The sequence below is a fragment of the Heterocephalus glaber genome, unplaced genomic scaffold (assembly GCF_053883595.1).
Source record: "Heterocephalus glaber isolate CG9 unplaced genomic scaffold, H.glaber_assembly_v1.0 deba00001465, whole genome shotgun sequence".
Classification (NCBI taxonomy): Eukaryota; Metazoa; Chordata; class Mammalia; order Rodentia; family Bathyergidae; genus Heterocephalus; species Heterocephalus glaber.
The window spans coordinates 21712269-21730508 of NW_028258312.1; positions in this window are offsets into that span (position 1 = coordinate 21712269).

Below are 18240 nucleotides of genomic sequence, written 5' to 3' on the forward strand. Positions count from 1 at the left end.
AATTTCCTTAATTGTGCCATTAAAAAGTCAGTGTGAGGGTCCAGGGATTTAGCTCAGTGGTGTCGCTGCCTGCCTCGCAAGCGCAAGGTCCCGAGTTCAATCCCGGGTACCAAAAAAGAAACAAAGAAAAGAAAAAAAACAATGTGAGAAGTTTATTGATAAAATGAAAGGCCGGTATACTCAGTAAGAATTCATTAGTACTTTCTTCTCTCTGTGAGATTTGATCTTCAGAACCTCCCTTATTATAGAGCCTTTCATTTCACTTAGATGATGTTGATGACTCTGATGATGAGAACTGATAAAAAGATCATATTTACATTTAAAATGTAACAGTATATAAAGGTAGCTGATACTGACATGTTAATGATTAGTTCTATCCATCATTATAGTAAAATGAAAAATTATTTAACAGATGGAAAATTGGTTTAAGAAATAGATTAGTGTGTTTTCTCCAAATTTAAAAGATTAAAAATAATGAATAAAAATATTTTTTGGTAGCAAGGATCAAACTCAGGTTCTTGCGCTTTGTGGGGCAGGAAGGAGAACCACTGAGCCCAGAAGAAAAACATTTTTTTTAAATAAGTTTGTTATCAAACACACAGACATACAAAAAAGTAAAACCATTCAAAGAAGAACAATGCAAGGGGAAAAAAACTACAATAATATTCAAATACAGTAGAACTCAACCAAAACAAAAAAGCACTTGAACATTTTTCCATATAACTTAAAAAAGCATCCCAAGCACCAACAAGACACCAGAGGATGTGATTTGTTTCAGAAAGATCCCCAAAACCAACACTGAACAAATAGTGGTCTGGAAAAAACCCTCCAGTTAGCTAGCAGACTGCACATAAGCCAAGCTTCTCCCTAACTTAAATTTCGATACAGTCATATGACACACGATGGAAACACAATCCAAGAACTATGTTACTAGGTCATTTCATCAGTGCGTATCCTTAATTACACTTTCAGTGTCTCTCACCAGAGAAACTATTCGGTATTTACACGTGTGTCCTATTCCTTTCACTTAAGAGGATGGCCTCAATATGCATCCGTTTAGCTATAAATGTCTCTAGTTTCTCATTCTTTATGGCTGAATAGTATTCCATTTTATATAAAAAAACCCCACATCTTCTTTACTCAGTCTCCAGTTGATGGCCACTTGGGCTGTTTCCAAGCTTTTACCAAGATGAACTGTGCAGCTATAAACATGGGTATGCATATATCTCTCTGGTAAGATTCTTTTAATTCTTTTGTGAAGATACCCAGCAGGGGGGATAGCTGGGTTGAATGGGACCTCTAAGCCTAGTTCTTTGAGGTATCTCCATACTGATTTCCGCAGTGGTTGCACCAATCTGCAATACCACCAACAATGGAGGGTTCCTTTCTCCCCAAACCCCCGTCAGCATTTGTTATTAGGTGATTTCTTAATAGCAGCCACTCTTTCTGGGGTGACGTGGAATCTCAGTGTTGTTTTCATCAGCATCTCTCGAATAACCAGTGATGATGAACATTTTTTCCTAAATTTATTTGCTGCTTTTACTTCTTTGTCTGAGAAATGTCTGTTCATTTCAGATGCCCATTTTTGAATTGGGTCTTTGAATTTGGGGGATCTGGTTATTTTCAATTCTTTATATATTCTGGATAGTAGTCCTTTGTCTAAGGTACAGTTGCTGAAAATTTTTTCCCACATTGTAGGTTGTCTCTTAGCTCTGTTGGTGGTTTCTTTTGCAGTGCAGAAGCTTTTTAATAAGATGAGATCCCATTGTTGATTCTTTGTGCTAGTTCCCATGCTACTGAGGTTTTGTTCATAAAGTCTTTACTATGCCAATGTCTTCAAGACTTCTACCTAACTTATCTTCCAGAAAGTTTAGTGTTTCTGTTTTAATATTTAGATCTTTAATCCACTTCGATCTTAGTTTAGAGCATGGTGATAGGAATGGGTCTAGTTTTAATCTTGGGCAGGTGGAAATCCAGTTCAAAAAATCAACTCTTTGATTCATTAATTTTTTGTATCATTCTCTTAGTCTCCATTGCATTGATTTCTGCTCTGATCTTTACAATTTCTTCTCTTGTGTGAGCTTTGGGTTTGTTATGCTCATCTTTTTCTAGGAGCTTGAGGGTCTGCATTAGGTTATTTATTTGAGTTCTCTCTGTTTTCCTAATATGGGCATTGACTGCTAAGAATTTCCCTCCTATAACTGCTTTCATTGTGTCCCATAGATTCCTGTATGTTGTACAGGTATCACCATTTACTTGTAGAAACTGTCTAATTTCTTCTTTAATTTCCTGTGACCCATTGGTTGTTCAGGAAGGTGTTAATTTCCATGTGTTTGTGGGAATTCTGCAGTTTCTTATGTCATTGATCTCCAATTTTGCTGCACTATGGTCTGAAAATATACAGGGGGTAACTTCAATTCTTTTACATTTACTTAGACATATCCTATGACCTAGCGTGTGGTCTATTTTAGAGAATGACCCATATGCAGATGAAAAGAATGAGTATTCTAATTTTGTGGAGTGGAACACTCTGTAAACATCTATTAAGTCCATTTTTTCAATAGCTTGGTTCAATTCAGAAGAAAAATTTTTAACACATCTTCACATCCATTTATTATAAAACTCTTATCAAGCAACTCATACTTCAAATTTTCTTAAACTCTCAGCATAGTTCTAACTGTGTATATCAATTTAAATGATAACTCTTCTTCCAAATTAGTACCAAGAAAAAGGAAGTGCCCTCTTTCAGCTTCTGTTCAATATTGAGTGAAGAAGTCTTACTTTATAAGTATAAATTCAATCTAAATTGGTATGTTTCTGAGATAAAGTTCCATATTTCTCAGTCTGTGCCTGTTACATTTTTGTAATTCATAATAATTCTTATTTACGTGTTATATCTAGCTCAACTTAATTTTTGTCAGAGGTTTCTCTATTTAATTTTATAAGTAACTCATTTTTGGTTTTTTACTGTAGTTCTTCATTACTTTTTTATTTTTATTCCCTTAAATTCTGCTTTTTCCTTTCTATTAATTCCACTGTAGTTAGTCTGTAGTTAGTTTGGGATTGTTCTGTTTTTTTAAAAAATTAGTAAATATTTCTATCTTCATTGCTTAACAATATAATCACTTAAGTCTATAAATTTCTCTTAAAACATTCCTTAAGTTTCTTCCTGCACATTTTTTAATGCAGTGCTTATATTAGTTTGTTTTCTTTGAAATACAAGTTTATTGATGAATATTTTCTCATATATGAATCTCTTGAATTTTTTAAACTGAACACTGACTTAATTTAGATTGTAATTAGGGAAGGCTATCTATACAATCCAGATTTTTAAATTTCCATTGATGTGTATTGTATGAAATAACATATTAATAGACACTAGAAATATTCTATATGTGTTTTTCAAATAATCCATGTCCTACTTAAATATTGATTTTTATATACTGATCTTGAGAAACTAATTGAAATGTTAAACTTTGATGGATAATTTGTCGTCATCTCTAATTTCTCAACATTTCCTCTCAAGTTTGTTATTATAAGACACACACTTATTATGAGGCTTGATCTCTGAAATTTGTTTTTAATTATTGATTAGGTAGGCTTAATAATGCTTCTTTTTAGTTCAAAGTATATTTCTCTGATATTAAGATGAATAATTTTCTTTAGTTAATATTTGCTTTGTATACCTTTTTGTTATTTTATTTTTAACCTTACTATTTTCAAGAATTTTTTTTTGCTGTATTCTTTTATACAGAGTAAATTTGCTGTTCTTTCTCTCTTCAGTTTGTCACTCTGGGCTTTGTAATTGGAATAGGCTCAATTTTAGGCCCAAAAATCCAAGTAACTTAGATCACAGCTACGTTACATTAATAGTTATAAAAACTCTGGAGGTCTTCCAAGTTGTTTGCTATTAATAAAAATTAGATTATAAAATTTAAGAAATTACCAAAAATATAATTATGATTCCCAATAGTATATTTCAAATCATCTTATTTAAATCTTGCTAATACCATGATTTTTAAAATTGTTTTGTAAAATCTTTTGTTGGGAAAAATTTATCTCTATTTCCATTTCTTCCCTGTATTAGTCCTACAGTTAGATAATCCATTTGTATTCTTTTAATGGTTACAACTAAAATTTTTAAGTATTAATAATGTCAAAAATTAAAATTAATCAAAATATTTATATTTTCCTCAATTACAATATATGGGCCTTAAACTATTTTTACTTATAATCACTTCTCTACCCTTTATTAGAGTTATGTATTTATTTATGTCTAATCAATTAATTCTTTACCACAGACAGCATATGTCCTCCAAAAATTCATACGTTGAAATCCTCATGCCTCAGGTTTTGCTATTAGGAAGTGGGGCCTTTAAAAAGTGAGAGGTCTTGAGTTTTGAGCCTTCGTGATTGAGACTGGGGCCCATAGAAAAGAAATCTCGGTGAGCTGCCTGCTCCATCTACCAAGGGAGGGCACAGTGGGAGAGTGTGTGAATCAAACGGTAGCTCCATGCTGGAGATCGAATCTCTGAGTCTGTTTCTTGAACTTCCTTGCTCTAAAACCATTAGAAATAAGTTTCTGTTGCTTATAAGCTATCCAGTTTGTGGTATTTTATTACAGCAGCCTAAAAAGGCTAAAGAATCTTGTAAAACACTTTTTACTTTTACTTAATATAAAGCTAAAAGTTGCACATTTTTCCAAGTATTTATTAATTTTTGTTTATATTCTCTCTTGATTTAAGGACAGTCTATGGGATCATTTTTTTTTCTACCTGAAATATATCATTATAAATTCCTTTATTTATGGCTGGATTATTGTAAATTATTTGTTTAATTTTTAAAATGTCTTTATCCTTATTGATAATAGACAAACTATCTGGGTATAAAAATATAGACTACCCGTCCCTTTTTTTTTGTTATTTTCAAGATATCTTTCTATTCAACCACTTTTGACATTAAGTATTAGTTCCTAATCATCTTTCACTTTAAGAAAATTTTTATTTTAACTGTTAATGTTAAAATTTAGTCTTTATGTAATGAAGTCCTGCTATTGTGTGAATATTTGTTTCTTTTTATTCTTCTTAGAAGATTCAGAACTTTGAACACATTTTGAACAAAAGTATATCTTCAGATGTACTGGAAATTTATTGATCACTTTCTTTTTTCCTTCATGGGCCAGTACCTTATATATCTTAACTTTGTTCTAACACCTTTTATTCTATCCACTTTTAATTATGTTCTTGGTAATTTCCTGAATTCTCTCCTCTAGTTTTCTCTTTCTTTTGCTCTCTCTAGATATTTAATTTGTCTACTAATTTTACTACATTATTTTAATCATTACTTCTTTAAAATTTTCATATGTTTACTTGAAGTTTTTCAAATATACTAGTATTTGCTAATTATATTCTCATCTTAAGGATTATACTCGTAAGCTTTTTGAATACTTCAATCATTTTATTTTACATTGTACAGTATTTCTAATAATGCCCCTAACTTAAACTTTGCACTTCTCATAGAGAACTCTTTGGCATCAGGCTTGCAAACTATGTTTAATGGAGCTTTATATATCAGACCCTTGAGAATCACAGTTTGTGGTTAAGTCTTCAAGAAGAGTCAGGAGTGCCAATGAAATTATGCATTCACAGACTGAAGTTTGACAAAAGTAATCAATATAAATAGTGTCTTCAAACCTATAATTAAGAATTATTAGATGAAATATTTTCTCTTCTCTTCCATCTTCAGAAATTCAAGCACAAACAGAACACCTTTTTCTCTCATTTGTCAGTGGTGTGACCTTTTTTCAGTCTACACATTTAACTAATACATAGTCCTACAAGTGTCATGTTACACATCACTGGAACCCTAAAATATTGGCTATTAATGATTTTAGCTACTGAGAGTAAGCCCCTATATCTTCCAACTGAAGAGTGGTTATGGGACATGTATAATGTACATGTAGATTCTATCCCACTAGTTATTTTAAGCTGCTTAACCTTATTAATTGCAGAACACAGAATTTCCATTTCTTTTACTTGTTCATCAACTTATACTTATTAGGTTATTGTATGTTTTCTGCATGTTCCATTTTCTAACTACTTGCAGGAAAATTTTGGCATTAGGTCATCAGTTTGTTGCAAATGTAAGCTCATTGTTCTCTAAAAGTATACACCATTTAATTTTCTAACACCTAGATTCCAAAATGATATCTGAGTATAATTTTCATCATAACACTATATTTTTAAGATTATTATTTATAGTTAATATTTTAGATATACTAATATCTAAAAACCATTATAGATGCTTAAAATAATTTATAAATTTTAACAGACTATTGAGTAGATGCTATAATTGTACATATTTTAACTAACTAGAAAACAATGGCATAAATGCTAAAAAACTTACACAGCAAGATACAGTGTATTAATGGCAGTCTAATTTGAGGCTACCACATTTCTTACCAAATTTTCCACTGTGTTTGTTAATATTTCTCAGTTATATTTTCCTTACAAAACTATTTATCTCATCTAAATTTTATTTAAGAGTAAGACATGATTTTTATTATCCTTTACTTTCATATTTCCTTCATTTCTACACTAGGTCTACAACTTGACATTAACGTTTATTGGTTGATTTTTCTCTGTATACCTCATATGCTACTATAAAAAGTTGACTAATTTTGTTTACTTTTATGTGTTAGCTTTTCATTTTAATAATTATATTTTCCTGCAGTAAACTTTAGCAATTCCTTTTTTCTGTATTATGATTTTAATTCTTCTCTTTTTTGTACTCTTGTAACTGAATGTCAGCACTATTTATTACTATTTATTGAATATTTAATTATGAACAATACATGACACAAGACTATGGCTCTAAAAATATTTGGATATACAATATACAGTCAATTTGGAAATAATGGTAAATATTCTCCACAGTCTCTTGCTTTTTTAATTTTCTTCTATATGATAACATTGTCATCTCATCAATTTAGTAAGGAATGGTTATAAATTATGAATCATTGAAGTAAAGATAAATCTTTAAAACTCCAAATATTCATTTTATTTATAACCTAAGAGAAAATAAAACTTAGATTTGCTGAAACAGTCTCTTTAAAGTATTCTTCCTTGCTATCTTTGTATGTGTTATACCTATTTGTCTAGATCTTATTTCAAGAAATACACCCAAGTATTATGAAAAGTAAATTCTGCAGATCCCAGGTATGATATTTAAGCCTTGTTTAGATATTTACAAAAATAAAAAGTACAATTCAATTTTTTGGATATATATATATAAAATATCATTTGGTTTAAACAACTTTGTATTGGTTTCTAAGCCATAAGTATTAAAATTCTGATGTTAGCAAGATTCCTGTTTAGTTTATGTTCTAAAGGAAACTTCAAAAAATTCATACCAAAATTAAATGATTCACAAAAGTAACAATTAGTCTATAAATAAACCCTGCAATGTAGGTTATGCCGTTGGTATTACATATAGACAGCTAGTTGGAGATTTTCTTTATATTCTGTGGCCAGAAATTAAGGGACCCATTAAGAAGTACTATAAATCAGCATACTGTTTTCTGCTATGGGATCAGATTACAGTTGGCGGATATTTCACTTCAATTTTCCAAATGGAGCTGATTTATTTATAAATTCAAAATTTTGAGGATAATAAATTTTGAAGCCAGATTGAATCAAAGTGCTCTTGTTCTGGGTCTTTTTTGGATTGTGAGACAACAAATTTCTTGTATTCATATGGTACTCCACTCTATTTATTGAATGACCTGCAAAGCTCCTACGTTTAAGTGAGTTGTAGAACAAGAGAAGACTGTGAGGAGGCTCAGGATACCGAGCATACTGTTCCTCCATTTGGTCCATATAATCCAGCAGGTCCCACAGAGCTTGAAGTGCCAATGGCAGATAGGGATTCTAGGTGTGAGGTGGATGTATACAGGGAAACTCTAGTGACCCTTCAGTCTGGAGTAAAGCCATCCTCTGTGGATCATGTCTTTCCTTTTGATAAACAACTTTAGGACAGTTCCTGGGCCTAACAGATCCTGCACTTAGCCATGGATCACCACCATACCATCAGACCCAGCTCTCATCATGAACCCCATGCTATTTAACTCAGAAAATCATAAAAATTTGGCCATACACAGCACTACTCCATCATCAGATGGAAGTGGCATATACAAGATCAGGCCCACACGGGCCCTGAAAGCATAAATTATACAAAGCAGTGGCCCAAATGGCCATAGTCTTCATTCCTAATTCACTCCTTTGTTTTCCCATTCCATATCCATCATGTCAGAGGAAGATGGCTATAATCAGCTGGTAGAAAGAGAGAAAAATTTTTTTTAAATTCCTTTATTGGTACATTTTAGGTACACAATGTGTTTACATTTACCATTGGGTGCTTGTACCTAAGAGAGAAAAATTTGGCCTGCTTTATTATGCTTCTTCATAATAGAAAAGTACTATCAAAATTAGACACCGAGACTGTAGTATTATAGTCCCATTCTGGAACATTACTGAAAGATAGTGATGAAGTACTGTCCTTAGAAGAACAAAATAAGATTCGAGTTATAACTGGCCTGACATAAGAACAACTTGGATTACAACTGAAATTTTAGTCTTAATTCAAGACTAAAGTCTTGAGTTAAAACCCAAATGCCAGCTGCTAATGCTTCCAGATGGTCTCAGATATAGATTTGGACCTTAAGGAGTTCCGGAAAGAACATCACAACATCCTTTCCTTTGTGGGATTAACTGAGAAATCCTGGGCCAATCCCTCTCTAAGGACACTGATATATGCCTGGAAGAAAGTGTGGCCTAAAATTATACAGGAGAGAGACTTTGAAACCCACTGAGCAACCTGAGTTACCACTAGCCCTTGGGAATGAATTGAGTTCACAAGTCAAGGGCCCAGTGTTCTTGGGATTTCTGATTCTGGCCACCACAATGTAACTGGTGCTGGACTTGCCTTCTAGCCATAAAAACTATAAAGTAAATAATATCTATATATCAAAACTCACTACACAGTATTGTTATTAAACACATTTTTATATCTCATTAAATATTCATCAATGAATTTGATTAAAAGAAGAAAAAAAGGAAATCAGACCATTTCTTGTATTCATGATAGTAAAGTATTAAAAATATTTAAGGTAAAATTGTTGAATAAATAAGGGCCTTGTACATAAAAAGAAAAAATCACGTATGAAAAATTGTTTCCTATGATTTCCAAATAGTTTAGAGTTGTTTCCTCTACACGGATAGTTCTGGGACTACAAGAAATAGATTTCCAGCAGGAGCATCATGAATTCCAATGTTCACCCTTCACTAGACAAAATGGAGACCTATGAGTAAAATAATCACAAATTTTCACTTCCAGAGTAAGTTAGAAAACAATTAACAAATTTTTAGTGTCATCTAGGCTCTTCGTGGCTTTAGAGAAAGCTAACCTGTTTTCAGATTGCTAGTTAGAAATGAAATGTTTTGATGTTTTATGTATGCATGATACATTCCAGAGAAGCATATTGATTTTCTCTTTTGAAGTTTGTCTAAACTTTTTTCAATGCCTAAATGAGGCTTTAATATTAATATGTCTTCTGGTTGAAATATATTATTATGAAATTACCTATTATATATCTTTAAATGTCTTTGTATCTAAAGTGCTACATGATTAAATATACAAAAATAACATCAATATATGAACACCATTAAAAGTTAATATAGTTATTCTGAGGAGAAATATAAGGTAGTTCTCAGTAAAAAAAATTTGGTATGCATCTAGTCAAGAAATGCATTTTTAAATAAATCGTATAAGTGGTCTCACAGACCATGAATTTAAGGAAAACTAATCCAGTATGGAACAAGAAAAAGAGAATCAGGACTACCAAGAAATGTTCAGTCTAGAAGTTCTAAAAAGTGCATAGTATGGTTCTGAAAACAGTTATCTTAAGAAGTCTTAATAACAACAATGTAATAAACCATTAAGGCCTCTCTCAGAAGCTCCCCCCATCATTTTACTATTGAACTGTTAACATAAAACCCAAACTGCAGTAATCTCAGTGACCTCTCCGTCAGTTAACAAGAATGCCCCGTGTTCAGAGGCAAGGTCGAAATGCCAAGTCAAGCAAAGAGCAAAAGGGTTTTGTGCCATAAATGCCATATATCATTTAATCTTCAGAGGTCATGACCTGACTCAATTATAACCAAAATATAAAAACAGGTTTTTGTTTAATTTCAAAATACTGTGGGTTAATTTAAATATAGTGATTGAAATCAAGTCTTCTCCTATACATAGCTCTCCTTCCATGTCAGCTTCCAAAATCTTTGTCAGAAAACACTGGCTTCGCTTAAATAAAACAGCACCTATTAAGTATGCAATACTTAATAAAAGACTCTACTGCAAATGACCATTTTTGTTTAACTTGGATGATTGATACTTATGTTGGATATTTCTACAGATTTCACATCCACTGACTTTAACATATTTGCTGAGGAAAAAAAAGGATTTTTTCAGGTCCCATATATTTACTAGTCTTGCTTATTTTAAGCAGCTTATAAATAAAAGAGTTGATAGGCTTTCTCTTTTTCTCTGCATGAAATGTGTTTCTTAGTAAGTTTATGCAAAATTTGTTACTCTTTATATTCAACTAAAGAGATAATTCCCATAATATTTGGTTTTTAGCAATCTGACAACAGCGTGACTTGTTTTCTAGAGTAAGAATCAGTTTTGTTTGGGGGCCTATGTGTACAACTATGAAAACACACAGTTCCATTCATAGAGTGATGTTTAAGGTGTTAGATCAATGGGCAGATACAGTGCAACTGTGCCTTTGAGGTTCTCCTTCATACTCTGAGACAAAATTAGCTAAACCTGGGACTTCATAAAACTTACCTTTATGAATATTAACATTACGTTTTACCAGACCACTATTTTCTTTCCCATTCTTCAAAGGATCACACATATTATCATAATAAAAACCTTAAAATAGAGTGAAAATTGGCTGTAAAATTGCCTGTAGGCTGACATTATTTTGAAACTCTCAGGAATGAAATGCTGAATCAGGTGATATGGGATGGTGTCTTCTAGAAATTAATTCCAGTTGAGTTTCGTGAACTCTTAATCACATAATCCTGATTTACCAAAAGGTCATTCTTAAGGAAACTTAGTGCTCGGAAGAACTTGTGGGAATAAAATTTTATGATAATCTGTAAGAAAGGCAGAGACCTGTGAGATGCACAAGCTCTTTCTCTCTGTGAGTCTCAAAAGTGATAGTAATGACGCTGTGGACTGGAACATTAAGATGATTTCTTTATCCACTCAGTCTCGAGGCTCTGTTGAAACTGCCGGTTAATACAAACTGATGTTCTTTTGTTCTTACCCATTTTGTTCCATGAGAAGTGAACTAGCAGGACCAGACCACTCCTTTCACACTGGTAACAGAAAAGTCTTTAGTTTCTATGTAATCGGGAGCTCAGGTACAAAGTGGTCCATGGACCATGATGACACAGTCTACCCATGCTGTATCACTCCACCACAGTTCTTATTCAGAAAAAAAATCACATAAGAAATCAAGTCTGTATACATGAACAAGTGATAAAAAGCAAACACGTGAAAACAGTAAAGTTGTCTATAGTTTTGAGACATAAAATGCTTTTTAGTCTCAACTATGGTATGATCGTTAAGTATCAATCATCTCAATTTAACATTTTGGCTCACATAACTTTTTAACCACTAGAATTCAGTAGTTTGACTTCAATAGTTGTTTGTAAAATAGCTGCAACTGTGGATATTTTAATTAATTTATCTTATCTCTCAGAGTATAAACGTGTTTACAGAGTGAAAAAGTCCTTCTTTGGTCAGTACTATCTAGTGTTTAGTTTACTTACAATGACTTTGAGCTTCTAGTGGATGAGAAAGTCAATTTATACATTTGGCTATTTGGTGTCTGGCACAATAATAATAAGCACAATAATAAGCACTTACTGTAAGCTGATCTTATTTTATTAGTCTTAGGGAGAGCATTTGGGCTGAAGTATTTTGCAGTGAAATTCAACCCCAGCTCTTAGAAAAGAACACAGAACAAGGCCCTTCATAGTCAGGTATTCATGGAGTGTCCCCTCTGGTCAGGAGTGTAATGTTGCTGAGGGATGGTTTGGCCTCTAGTTTATCTTGTTCCATTCAATAATGGTCTTTTGATGCTTATATATTTGAACTTTTGTTTCAAAAGTGATTCCTACTTTTCTCACTTTGTGCAAATTTATTTTTTTCTTTATGCAGAAATCTTTGCAATTTTTGGACTATGTGTACTCATATTTCCTGAGAATAGAAATATTTAAAAATTATTATCTATAAACATGGGCATGTATTATGACACAATAATTACTTTAAATCTTCAATTAGAACTATTTCAGAAATATAGATAATGTATAAAATACAAATGTGCTCCAAAATTGTTAGTTTTAGTAGCTTTCTTATATTGTTAATATAAGAACAAGGAGAATGTAAATATTTCACTTGAACTCTATTTGTTTATCTTTGATCAGAAGAAAGCATGCTACATATTCAACAAGGGAAAAAAAAGATAATATTTATGCATTTTTTTAAAAACCATAAAAAGTTTTTAAAGTCTAACTTCTTTCCAATATCTTTAAAAAACTAGGTTGTAATTCAACCAATCTGTAGTGCAAGGTAAGCATATTTCTTTATATTTGAAGTACTAGATTTTAACTTTAATTTTCTCTAACCAGGAAAAAATTGTATGTGTATACACTTTTGTATATAAAATCATGTTATATTTTGTATATATACATATGTACATATAATTACAGACCATTAATATTGTGATGACTAAAATGTTTTGTTGTACTATTTTATAAGCAAATCTAATATTATTTTTTTAAATGGGCAAGTCATGATATTTTACCAGCTACTGTTTGCATCTTTGATAAATCTGACATTTACCTTCTCAAGGATATGTGAGCCAGAAACAATTTGCCTTAAACCTTTAGATACCTCAAATTGCTATATTATCAAATTACATTCTTCCTATCATTCTAAGTCTAGGTGTCAAAAATGGCTACAAATCTAACACTCAATTATAGTTTCTATGAGCTAAAAATACCAATTCACAAAATAATGTATAAAATTTTGGGTGATATATACATATATATATATGGGACCTTACTATCTAGTATTGTCAATCTAACATTTTCCAGAAAGAGAAAACTCTTTTCTAACCTAGAAAAACAACAATGACAGAAGAAAAAAAAGCAATTTCTAGGATACCCACTGAATTTGAACAAGGGGAAAGACAGAGAAAGCAATGTAAAATATTTCACACTTGACACAATATTCTATATACATTTGATTCTTTAAGTTTATTCATAATTTCAGTAATATATTAGAGTAGTAGCTTCAGAGTAAAAGGGCTGACTTTCAAAATCTGACTTTTATATGGATTTAAGGGAAATAATCAAGTATCAGATTTATTGCTTTTAAAAAAGAGAAACACTGAGGAGTTTCAGATAGCCTCAACATTTTCATAAATGTTTGGATTGCTAACTGCTTTCCATCTTTTGTAAAATTAAAAATAACAGTCCAATTGTATTCACTTTTACCAATATAATGTATACCTAATGAGTAGGAACACGTAAAATAGCCAGTCACTATCAAATCTAGAAATAGAATTCTGGGGAAATCATTTTGAGAACATCAGGCTGTCCATTTCTATTGAACTATACTGCAACCCCAAATTTTAGTGCAAAGGTAAAATTTTATTCAGTAGTTTTTCTTTTCCAACGAGAAGCAAAACACATATACTCCATAAATTCACTGTTCTCTTAGAATCTCCCAGAATATATTATAATGCCATTACAATAAATATTCCCTCAAATAGAAAAGGCAAATATCATTATGATGTTGTTAAAATTCTGGATCCCACACAATCATAATAAGGTATTCTAATATAACAGATTATTTATTGTAAGACAGAAGCATGTTGCTTGTGTCTTTCACAAGTGTCTTTCCCAGGGAATGAGCTCATTCTATCCTGAGCCTTACTTTACTGCAAAGTTTAAATGTTTCCTCTTGAGTGTTAATACTATTGTGGCATCAATTTCTAACAAATATAAAGTACCCTACCTTTAAAAAAAATGGATTAATATAAGGCATAATGCTGAAGTATGTGTCAAGTGTAACCTTTATAACTTTGCTTGTCAGGTTTTTCCATTAGAGACCTCATAAGCAGCCCCTGCATATCAGTCACAGTGCTCCCTGACAGGTTTAACCTTCCCAAGTGGCTGAATACACCATCTTCACTGCAGCCTATTGACCAAGGCAATAAGCCATTCTATATAGTGTATTAAAGTCATTTTCCACATGCTACCTCAGCACGACCCATTGTTCATGCTGGCTCCTGCTGACCATGGAAAACCTGCACTCCACACTAAATTGCTACACTTTACACCGTTACACCAGTTAAGCAATAAGCCCCCAACTGAATTGTTTTTTTCCTTCATAGTCTAAAAAGCACAGCGATTATCACAAGTGCTCAAGATGCAATTTTAGACTGTCAAAAATCCCTGCAAATAATTTAAACACTTAAAATATATGCTGACTGTGGAAACTTTATTTTTGTTATAATTCACCAATTCTTTGTTTCTAGATGCGTAAGGGTGGCGGGCCATCTGTGGAACTTGGAGCAGCCCTGGGAACTTAGTGTCAAAGGTTGTCTTTCAGCCCCGTGAAATTTCCCCCGTCTCTGCTGAAATCAGCTTTGTTGCGAGACCCTGTGACAAATGAGTCCAATCTAGGCTGGGTGCCCTTGACTTGACCCTGGCCAAGGCAAACAATAGGGCAGACTCAGCCAGTGGAAAAGATGTTCTGCACTAATGAACCCAGTGGTGGCCACAGGTCAGTTAAAAAAGAGGGGATAATGTTCAATCTTTTCAGGTGCACATTTATAATGAGTGAAGCACACAGTCCCTTTCAGGAAGGAGCACATAACACAAAGAATGTATTTGTACACTCATCAAGGCTAATGGACCCTGAGGGTGCAATAGGAATATGTTTTTAATTTAATCTTTATTGAATGACCTTACACACTTCATTTTCTCTGCACGGCACCATGAAATGGACACACTCTTATCAAGTTGAGACTGAAAACAGATGAATATATAAATGACCGATACCTGCTGGGTATGTAGATGAAATTTCTTCCCTTATTTTCACCCTTGCTCATGCTGCTGCTGGTTCTGGGAGCCTCCTGTGGATGGCTTCCCCCAACTCTTACCTGGAGGAGCCATTCATGTAAACAAGAGGACAACTCCGCAAAACCTGGCCTCACTGAACTTGGAAATATTGACCATTGAAGGAACCAAAGAGATGTTATCATTTTGCTTAAAAAAATCTTTTTTACTTCTTCTATAACTAAGACTATGAGGGAAAAGTGAATAAAAGCTAGGGGCAGAGGAAAATATTTTCATCAGGCCAGAACCAAAGTATGTTACCTCAGCTTCTTTTCACTTTTAGAAACCATCTGTTAGTCTAACAAAGGAGAGGAGAGATTGATTTAAAACTTCCTCTAAGAAATCATTTTGCATTCTTTTGCATGTCTTTAGATGAATGGCTCAAAAATAACACAAATTTTTGTTCCCCTTTCACTATAATAGCAACCGCTTCATGCAGATTTTTTTCTGCTACTCTGGTGGTAAAAATTTGATGTTCTATAACATCATTTTGCAAAATCAAGTGAAAGTTTAGATGGCAAATGTAAGCTCATCTTTACCATTGGAATGTTTAAAGCAGTGCGCTGTGGATGCCAGAATCATAGTTGAATCTCATATCTCCACTGTACTTTCTTATAATAAATATAAATTCTTAAAGAAAACCAAGCAAACCCTTTGATTAACAATGAAACAAGGGGTATAAAATCTTTTTAGACTTTTGTTCTTCATCACTTTAGCCCCTATTGGTGAACTTCCTCTATGAGATCCATTGTATTTGAAACACACAATTAGAAAATTGTCTTCAACAATGCAGAAGGTGGTACAGGGGCCCAGACAGGTAGAGGAAAGCAAAGCTTTTAAGGAATTTTTTTCCTGTTAAAATTATACCTATAATTTATGATCTCCATCAATCTTACAACATGTTTCATTCATATTAAGCACTCAGGCCTTGGCAAATGGTTAATTGCTAGCCCACGGCAAGTGACTTCAAGCTAGCTAGTATACAGAAGTTCAGTTTACCCTGTTGAGAAACTAATGGGTAAGTTATAAATCATGGCAAGAGTTATTTGCATCCTATTCCTTTTAGCTCAACTGCTTGTTGATGATAAACCTTAATAAGCTTCTCTGTGGGAGGAGGTTGATTTACCTTGGATGTGTTCAGAATCAGTACATACACAATTTTAGAGAAATATTTTGTATGTTTAAAATTATTTTCTTGGTTTTTAAAAATATTACATCTAATTTGCTATGAAATTCTTTTAAATTGAAGCTATTTAAGTTTTGCAGATCTAATATTTGGGATTAATGTTATAGAAATCATATAGGTTAATGTTGAGTAATATTTAGTGTTGATCATTGGGTACTGAGGTAACTAATCTAATGGTCAATGTAGCTAACTTTTCTCACTTGTTTTTAAAGACAAACATCCTTACCCTAACAAACTGTACTATAAAGAGACCATTATTGTTGGAAGATTAAAGTCATACATTGAAACTATAAGGGAGATAGATCCTTTGTCAAAGGGAAGGGGACCAAATGATGGAGGGAGGAGGAGGAAGGGGTTGGAAAATAATTAAGATGTGTCATGTCATGTACCAACTCTCCACGATGAATATTATCATTATGTACTGCAAACATGTACTAATAAAATAAAAATATTAAAAAAGAAGGGTAACTGGATTTGGAAAACAAAAGACCTTTTTAGTTGCTGCTATTAGTTTTCTGCACTTGAGAAATTTCATGTGTACTTAATGTCTAAATGTCCAGTGCTCTGACAGAACTCCCTGCATGTATTTGTATACTTTTTGTCTCTAAGATACTCACTTGGGACTCATGGCCAGTGAATGCCAGCCTGGAAAATCAAATTTTCAAACACAAGGAAAGGTCTTCCTTTCCAAACAGGACGAGGTTCTGCAGATAGGGAATTCTCCCAGTTTTGTAGACTTCTCAGATCTATACTGCAAATAGCGATGGGCTTTCGGAATACAAACACTGCTTCTTCTCCTACAAGTTGAGGTAATGCTGCTGTGGACTTTGAAGGCTCTTGATCTCTCCAGTGAGAAAGTAAGGGCTTTGGGTGACACCTGAGCCACACAACAGGTAGCTATGCTGCTCCTTGGATTGAGTCTAGCACTGAAGACATGAGCTTTGGTCGCATGGACCTAGTGCCCGCTCTGCCACTGAGACATAGTGTGATCAGTTCGTTTATCCAGACAACCCATGCAGGAGCTCCTCACGGAGACTTCCACGCCTTCCACTTGCCTGAAAAAATGAAAATCAGCAGCAACGTACCCTTCAGTTTACTCTTTTATGCTTTGTATCTGCATCACTTCACTGGAACAGCTGCCACCGAAACTTCTAATGACTGCCTCGATGCCAGGTCAAACAGATAATTTTCATAAGTATAGCCAAACATAGAGAGTACCTGAGCTCAAATGTTGATGCTGCACTTAAAACTTTATGACATCAGGGATTTACTGCAGCTTTCTGTTATTCAGTGTCCCAACATGCAAAATTATTGAGAATATTAGCAATCATGTCTTAAGTTTGCTGCATCACATAAATGAATCTATGGAGAGTGTTAAACCATGTTTTCGGTAACTTGTAACCATTAAAAAAAGGTTACCTGTCTTTAATTGTTGACACATAGATCCTATCAGCATTCTGCATGGATCACTATGGCTCTTAAAACATTCTCTTCCCCTGACTTCACATCAAGTTAATTCAGAATCACAAATGTTTCCTGAGTTCCACTTACATCCTCTTTTACTCACCCAAGTGCAGACTACCATCATCTTTGGCATGACAGAGGTAGCCTGTGTGTTTACATTCATGCAAAGCCCCCATTTAGACAGGCTGCTCTTGTTGTGCAAATATGATTATTCATTACTTTATGTAAAGCGATTCACTGTTTATCAACTGGATTTTAAGTAATGCAAAAATCTCTTACAGTGGCTCTGGTCAGACAAAAATCTAAAAGTATTCAGTCTCTTCTCATTGG